This window comes from Serinus canaria, chromosome 13 (assembly GCF_022539315.1).
Source record: "Serinus canaria isolate serCan28SL12 chromosome 13, serCan2020, whole genome shotgun sequence".
NCBI lineage: Eukaryota > Metazoa > Chordata > Aves > Passeriformes > Fringillidae > Serinus > Serinus canaria.
The window spans coordinates 11,820,766-11,828,790 of NC_066327.1; positions in this window are offsets into that span (position 1 = coordinate 11,820,766).

Below are 8,025 nucleotides of genomic sequence, written 5' to 3' on the forward strand. Positions count from 1 at the left end.
CTGGGCTGGTGCCCCCCTCAGCATGCCCCTCATCCCAGTCCTGCAGCTCCCCTCCCTCCCCACCTGCAGCCCCTCATCCTGCATCCCGCTGCCCTCCTGCAAGGCGCCTTTGTCCCTTCCCGCGCCGTTTGTTATTGAAACCAGGTGTGGGAGCAGCTCTGAGCCTGGGGCAGCAGGGGCTCCTTCCCAGGGCTCTGGAGGCAGGGAAGCAGTGGGTTGTTCCCCCCTCCCAGAGGGATTGCAGGGGCACAAGGGGATAAACTGAGGGGCAGCACGGAAGGGGTGACCTGAAGTCTTCTGGTCCTGCTGGAAGTACTGAGGGCTGGCAAATCTAGAACCAGGCAGGTTTTGTATGAGTGGAAAAAGATAAAGGCTGATAAGGAGGATCTGGTTTAATAATGCAGGGGCCAGCTGGGAGGCAAGCTGGGAGGCAGGCTGGGGTGTCCTCTCACTCAGGAGGCTGAGGATGAGGAAGGCGTGTGGGGGGATGCTGAGCCCTAAACAAAAGTGAAGGCAGACACTAAACAAGGCTCCAGACTCTGAGGGGGGCAAAGGGTGACAAGATGTATGTGATTCTGGCTGTCCTGGCAACTTTTCCTCGAGCAAATCCAGCTTCTGGCCACGTCAATGCAGATGAAACTTGTCTGAGCTCACGGAGAGGCAAATCCCATGCTGGTACCAGCACATTCCCACTGCCAAGGGGCTGGCACTGCTGTGGGGGTGGAACTCAGCCCACACAATCTGTAATTTTCAACTGTTTTAATACTTCTCCTTGTCATTTTAAGCCCCTTGGGGACTCGGTACCCTTTGTTTGCTGGTGCTTTCAGGTTGCTGCCCTCCCCAACCATCCCGGCACTGCCCAGAGCTGCTGGAGCTTCCCCCGTGGGTCCCCGCCCTTGTTCCTCCCTGGGATAGCATTTGCAGCTCTTTTTCAGGGCACACTTGGGGAGAGAGAGAGAAGAAACTCGGGAGCCAGGGCTGCCGGAGGGGCTTTCCAGCTGCAGGCACAGAGCAGGGAAATGTTAAAGGGTTCCCACTGCTGCACATCTGGGTTGAGTTTCATCGCTGGATCCTCCCCGCACATCACGGGGGTCGCCTCTGCCAGAGCCCCCGGGGCTTGGGGAGCCGTGCCGTGGATCCCAGCGCCCGGGCAGGCAGGGGAGGCTCTGGGTGTCCTTTCCCCCCGCACTGGGGGCTCAGCGAGGCACAGAGCCCATCTCAGCTCCCATCTTCCCAGCCCATCCTCCACAGCCAGGAGCGAGCAGCCCAGCCCTGCCGACCACCCAGGCGTGCTGGGATGGCCACTGCCACCCCCGGGACCCTCCCCTCATCCCTCCCTGACACCGCCACCCACCTGCCCTCGCCGGGGTTTGCCAGGGGGCTTTCCCCCCGCATTCCTTCCATGCAGGACATCACCTCCACCCTCCCCTGCCCCATGTCCGGCAGGGCTGGGGTTGATGGGATTGCAGTAGGAGGGGGTGAGGAGCCGCACGGCGAGCTGGACCCCCAATCCCGGCTGCCACCAGGGTCTCTTCCCCGGCCACACACATCCATATGGATATTTATACAGGAAGGGAGCGAGCATCCAACCCTGTACGACCGCGTGGCTCCCCACGCACACCCCCCCAAGCCGTACGGACCCAACACGAATCAAACGCCTTGGAATGAGCCAGAATAAATATTTTACGGTAAATTACCAAGGCTAATAATTATAAAAATCTGTTCATATAACCCGGGGCCAGGGAAATGTTTCCAAGCAGCTGGTGACCACATGGGTGACGGTCCCCAGCTCCCCAGCTGGGCTGGTGGACTCCCCCGCTAGTGGGGAGCAGCCCAGGGTAGGGATGGGGTGGCTCTGGGGTGGGTGTTCTCCCTGGCTCTGGTGCTCGGGTTGCTGGGGGGTCTGTAAAGCCCCGTGGAAGGGCTTGAGGCAGGATTTCCTGCAACAGCGGTTGCTGATGGGGTTTGAGAAGGGGACGTGTGGGGAGGGGAGGTTCAGCTGCGCATGGGATGGGCTTGTTTTTACCCATTCGACCACTCAGAGATGACTTTTGGTGTGCAGCCCTCCTCCCCAGCCAGCAGGATCCAGATCTGCCCTTGGCCCTCAGCTCTGCTGGGATGGGACTGTCCCTGGGGGGTTGTCTCAGATTTGGCCCCGTGCTCGGAGCTGGAGCAGGCACATGCCGGGCGAGATCCCCATTCCCGCCCAACGGGAACTGCGGCTCAGGGAGGGGACCTGGCAGAGGGGGTGGAAAGCTCTTTCTGTTTCTTCCCCTCTTTCTTCTTCCTCCAAGGATTAGTTGGGATGAGCCCAGTGAAAACATGGGCACACATACGCCTGACATCTCCCAGCCCTTTCCTTCTCCTTGCAGACTGTCATCTCCTTGTGTCTGTCCCCATTATGACTCACTGCAGCCTCCCTCCATCCCTCTGGCACAGCCTTGGCTCCATCTCTCCCCGGAGCAGTTGGAAAAAGGGGAGATTTGAGCAGCCAAAACCCGCTCACTGCTCCCCCTTCCCCCAACTTTTTTCCCTCCCTCCCTGCCCTGATTCAGAGAAAAGAACCGGCTGGATTTCAGGTCAGCACCCGGCTCTGCCTTGCTCAGCTCCCGCGGGCGGATGACTCAGTCAAGAGCGGCAGGATCTGCAGCTCCGGCTCCATCCCAGGCTGGCTCCGCTCCCCCCGGCACGGCTGCACCAACAATGGGGTTGGCCTTGAGCGAGAGGACACGGAGCGGCAGTTCCTCCGCACCCACCCGCGGGGTCACACGAGCAGGAAGGGAGGGAAGTGGGGACCCAGCACCGGTCCCCAGACCGGGGGCTTGGATGTGACCGGTGAGCACCGAGGGCCGAAGAGGTCCTTGCTGGAAATGGGATGGGCACTCCCAGCCCTGGATCTCCGCAGGTGGGTGTGAGCATCCCACCCACACCCCTCGGTGTTGAGGAGCCTGAGGAAGAATTCCCAATTCCTCCATGCCCAGCAGGGCTGGGGTTGCTCTGTTTCACCAGAGAGCTTTGATCAGCTCCCAGGGGATACTCCAGCCCCCCAGGACTGGTACCCCGTTCCCGAGAGCTCCTGAGCTGCCCTGTGCTCAGCCCCTCGCTCTGTCTCACAGCGAGACGTGCGCGGGCGGCGGCAGCCCTTGGCGGAGGGACCTTGGCTCCCAGCGATCAACAGGAAACGGGAGATGGATTTCTCGGCAAACTGGGCTTTCCATAAACAGTCTGAGGGGCCGACCCGCGACGGCGGGAGCAGCACAGAGCCAGGGCTGGGCTTTACAGCTGTTTATCACATTTTTCTGCTCTCGTTTCCTCTCTGGCTCAGCAGCTCAGGGTTCCTCTTCTCCTGCATGCAAAATCGGGGATGAGTTGAGCACTGTTGGATGGGCTGCTGCCATTCCCAACTGGGATGCTTCTGCTGGAGCAGGATCAGGGCAGGCATCGTCTCATGGGTCTTGTGCCCTGCTCAGCCAGGGTGCAAAGTGCCAGAACAGGCTCAAATCATTCCCAAACATAAACACAGGTCCTGTCAGGCTCCCTTTGCTTTGGAGAACACCAGAACCCACTGGCACACAAGCCTCCAATTTCTCTGCAATCAGGACTTAAGAAAATACAGGCTGACCCCGAGGGCTGAGAGAGGACTGGGTGGAGGGGGGCGACGCCGGGCTCTCCACCTGTTTCTCATTAGCAGCAGCTTGTTCAGCGCCAGCCCCGCTCCCCATCCCACCCTGGTGAGCTTGGCAGCTCCACTATTTCCCAGTGATTTCTGCTCTTCTCAAAAAGCATGAGATGAAAGGTTTGGCTGTACAGCATCCCTCCATCCATCCGTCCATCCCTCCTGGCTGGACAGAGTAGCTCCATACCCTTGCACCCTCTGTGACCCATGCCCGTGTCTCTGGGCACTGACCCTGACCCGAGGAGGGGTGTCAGGGGCTGTCCCTGTCCCTGTCCTCATGCCTGCCCTGACCCATGGGACAGCAGGGACTGTGTTTTCGGGTGGTGGAGGTCACTGGGGTCAGCCTGCCCCGCTGGCTGAGCTGAACAAAGGGGCTTTCTCTTGGCTGGGGCTCGGGGCAAGCACCGCACGTCTGGGAGTGAAGCCGCCTGCGTCAGAGGAGATGGCGGCGGGATGGAATGGGAGGGGGGTCTTCCAGAGGGCAGGAAAAACATGGGGCTGCACTGAAGTCCAAAGGAAGCTGCCACTGGGCACTTCAGAGATGAGAGCCTGGGACCCTCATGCCCACACCCCCTGGCAGGAGGATGCTGGGTGCCTGGGGCCGATGCACTGTCACTGTCCTCATCCCATGATGCCACTGTGGTGCCAGGGTGCTGCCAGTCTGCCAAACAACACCCAGCTTTACAAATACATATGGTTTTGCCTCTGAACAGCACAGAAATGCCCCCACAGCAAGGCCAGAGTGGGCACACAGACAGATGTCCAAGCAAAGAGTGAGACACCTGGCACCACACCAATTTCAGCAGGTCAGTGTTGTTGGCAAGTGCCAGTTCCTGGCTCCTCCCCACCATTCCAGGCACAGCCAAAACCAGCCCACAAAAGCCAACTGCGATCCACCAGCACAGCAGCAGCTCTGTGCAGCCGTGCAGGCGCTGCTGGCGCAGCCGGCCGTGCGTGTTCTGGCACCAGAATGCACATCCTACTTCCACGTGATGGATGTGGAGGAAAATGTGTTTGCCTGTGGAGAGGGGATGTGGATGGCGGGATTGGGCTGGGAGTGGGGCTGGCAGGGAAGGCAGGATGCTGGGGTATGGGACTGGGACTGGCCAAGGGGGAACGCTGCCTGGAAACGGGCTCCACTGGGCCAGGGCTGTGTTTGGGAGAAAAGCTGGTATGTAGGTGTGCTGGTGCATGAGGACATTGAGCTGGGGAGTGTGTTGAAACAGAAGGGTTTGATTTTTTCATTTGAAATGGCATTTCTGCTCCCTTGGAGTATAAAATGAAACATTACCAAAAGGCGGGGGGGAATCATCAGTAACTGTTCCTTCCCACCCTGAAAAATCCCCTTTGTAGTCACAATTTTGCTGCCTTGTTTGTTTTCCAGCCTGGACGTGAAGCTGCAGCTCAGAGGCTCATGTGTCCCTGTGCCATGGCTCTGCTGGCCTCAGGCTGCAGGGTGGGATGGCCCTCAGGGAGCCACAAGGTGGGGATGCTCCCAGTCTGGGATGCTCCCAGTGGGGAATGCAGCAGCATGTGGTGTGCTTGCATCACCCAGTGCTTGAAAGGATACAGCTCAGTGCCCACACATCATGGGAAGTGCAGCCAGGCAGTACCTGATCCTGCAGAGAGGGAGGCTCATGACCCCTGTGCCTCCAGCCCTTTATCCCAGTCCTCAGCAGGAGCAAGGGCACTGTCAGTAGGGGCCAGGAGGTTCATTCCAAGGAGGACTCATGCAGGATTTGCTTTTGAAGATCGAAACAGCAGCCTGTCCATGGGCCAACTTTCTTGGGAAGAATGCTTCCAGCCACACGGGGCTTTGGGGCTTCCCCCTGGCCTCCCCATGGGGCAGGCACAGGCAAGGGATGAAGATCCTGGAGGTGCAAAGATATGTGGGGGTCCCTGGCACAGCCCATGTTCCTGCTGGTCCTGGGAAGCAGTCAGGAAGGATTTGGATCCATATCTTTTCTCCCATTGAATTTGCACCTCGTATTCCCGCTTTTTATTCTCTCTGGCAGTACTTGGGTTAATTCATGTTGAAGCCTACAACTTCAAGTGAAGTGGCTGGAGCCATCCCAGCCACTGCTGTCCCACACTGAGCACCACCTCCTCTATGTAGGTCTCAGAGCAAGGGGCACCCAGGGGTGCAGATGCCAACCCCCCCCCCAGACCTGGGAGGGTGCTGGGAGAGTCTGCTCCAAGCATTGCCCAGTCTCCACAACTCCTCAGCTCCCTGCCAGCTCCAGGAGCACTCCAAGCCCCAGACCCTGCTGATTAGAGACATTTAACATTCCTCCCAATGCCAAAGGGATATTTTATCAGGGGTTTTTTTTTCCTGCAGACTATTTTCTTTTCATGAAAACATTAAATGGCCTGAGAGATAAGGAACAAATTTATAGCAGTTCACACCGAATCAGCCAAGACACTGGCAAGGAAAAAATGCCTTCCCTCCTGCTACCCGCCTTCCCTCGCACGCTCCCCACCCCGGCCGCTTCCTCTCATTCTCTCCAAATTCTACAGACTCCCACGACAAACTTGGCCAGCCAGTCCCAGCTCTTCCTGCCCAGGCAGGGCTTGGTGCAAGGTCACCCACCAAGACAGTAGATTTGGCACAAGGAGGTTCTGGCACAGTCCCATTCATCATCTCCCTGGGATGCTGCTGAGGGCTGTCTTCATGCCAGGGTGATGCAGCCTTGTGTCCAGCAGCCCTGGACATGAGGATTGGATCCTGGACATACATTCCCTCCTGGCACGAGGATGGATTCAGGCTGTGCAAAACCTTGCCTTAAAAACGAGCCAGTCTAAATCTGGGTGGATGTTAACTGTGGGTCTGGGTGAGACCTGTCAGCCCCCACTTCCCTTACCCAATAAAGCATCCCTTGTTCCATCCCTGCCGCTGGGAGCTGCTCAGCAAACCAGTCCCGGGGCTCACAGAGCTGTAATGTTTAAGTTACCAAAATCTGCAATAAATTTTCCTAGCAGCCCCCAATCATCTGGCTCCCGTCCGCCAGCACTGCCGGTTTATGAGCTCTGAAGAGCTATAAAGGCCTTTTACTGGCTGCGTTTTTTATTTCAAATTAGAGTGTGACTGGATAAACACTGGACAAAGTAAGGATTTACTGGGCATCCTGTGTAGTGCAGGGCTGGGGGCTCAGGGACAAGTGGAGCTGTGGCTCCGTGGGATGGACAGCATATCCCTTCACCCTGGGTGAGTGGGCTCATGCCTTCCTTCTCCTGGCTAGCCAAAACCACACAGGCTGGTGAAGGGGAACGCGCTTTGGGAGCCCTCATGGGTGCCAGTCAGGAGTGGGCACCAATGAAGAGCCCCAGTGCTGAGGAATCCACTCAATCTGGTGAAAACAGAGCACACATGTGGCCCTCTCCATCTCAGACCATGCTTGGAGTTTTGCCACTAGTGGATGTCCTCTCCTGCCCAGAAGGTCAAAGCCAACATCTCTTCTATGGGAACAAGGGAAGGATGCAGTGCCAAGGGCCCTAGATGTCCCCATCCCTCACTGAGGTGGCAGGTGGGGGCTGCAGGGGACAGTGGCAGCCACTGTCTGTGCTCAGGACCTTGAGATGTCCCTTCCCTACTTACAAAGATGGTGTCATCCATTTTACAGGCACCATGGTCTGTCCCCAGACATCACAATAGGGTACAGAGGGGAGGAAATGAGTAAACAGCATGAGGAAGATATCCCATGTGGATATTTCCCACCCCTTCCCTGTCAGCACCTTGCCTGCTTGCTGCTCCAGGGATGCTCTTGTGTCCTTGGGATTCAGGCAGGGAGGGGACATGCCACCAGCCCTCCTCAGCCCCCCTCTGCCACTGTTGGTCACAGCTCATGGGACCTTTGGGCTCTGCCATGTCCCTGGGCAGGAGGGATGTCTGGGGTCTCAGACCCCCGGGGTTGTTTGGTTAGTTTCCCCCACTTCACATCACGCCCAAAAACCAGGGAAAGGGACATCCCTTTCTTGGTCTTGAGTTTGGGGTCTTGGTTGCTCTTTTGGGGAGACAAAACCATGCAGGGGGTGATCCTGGGTGAAGCAGAGCAGCTTTCCAGGCTGTAATTTAGGGTCTCCCCGCTTCCGGAGGGGGTGCCAGGGCAGAGGGGCTCCTTGCTGCTTGCTGCAGCCCCCCAGGACAGGCGCTGTGCCCCGAGCTGAGTGTAGGGCTGTGCTCCCAGCCGCCGCCAGCGCTTGAAGAATATAGGTGGTTAATGCCTTCAGCATGTATGAAATATCCCATATGCTGGGAAACAAAAGGGGCTCTGTGCTATTAAAGTTTCATTTCCCCCCTCCCCTCCTCCCTCCCCTCTCCCCCCGTTCTCCCTGCCCTGCGCGCGCGGCTG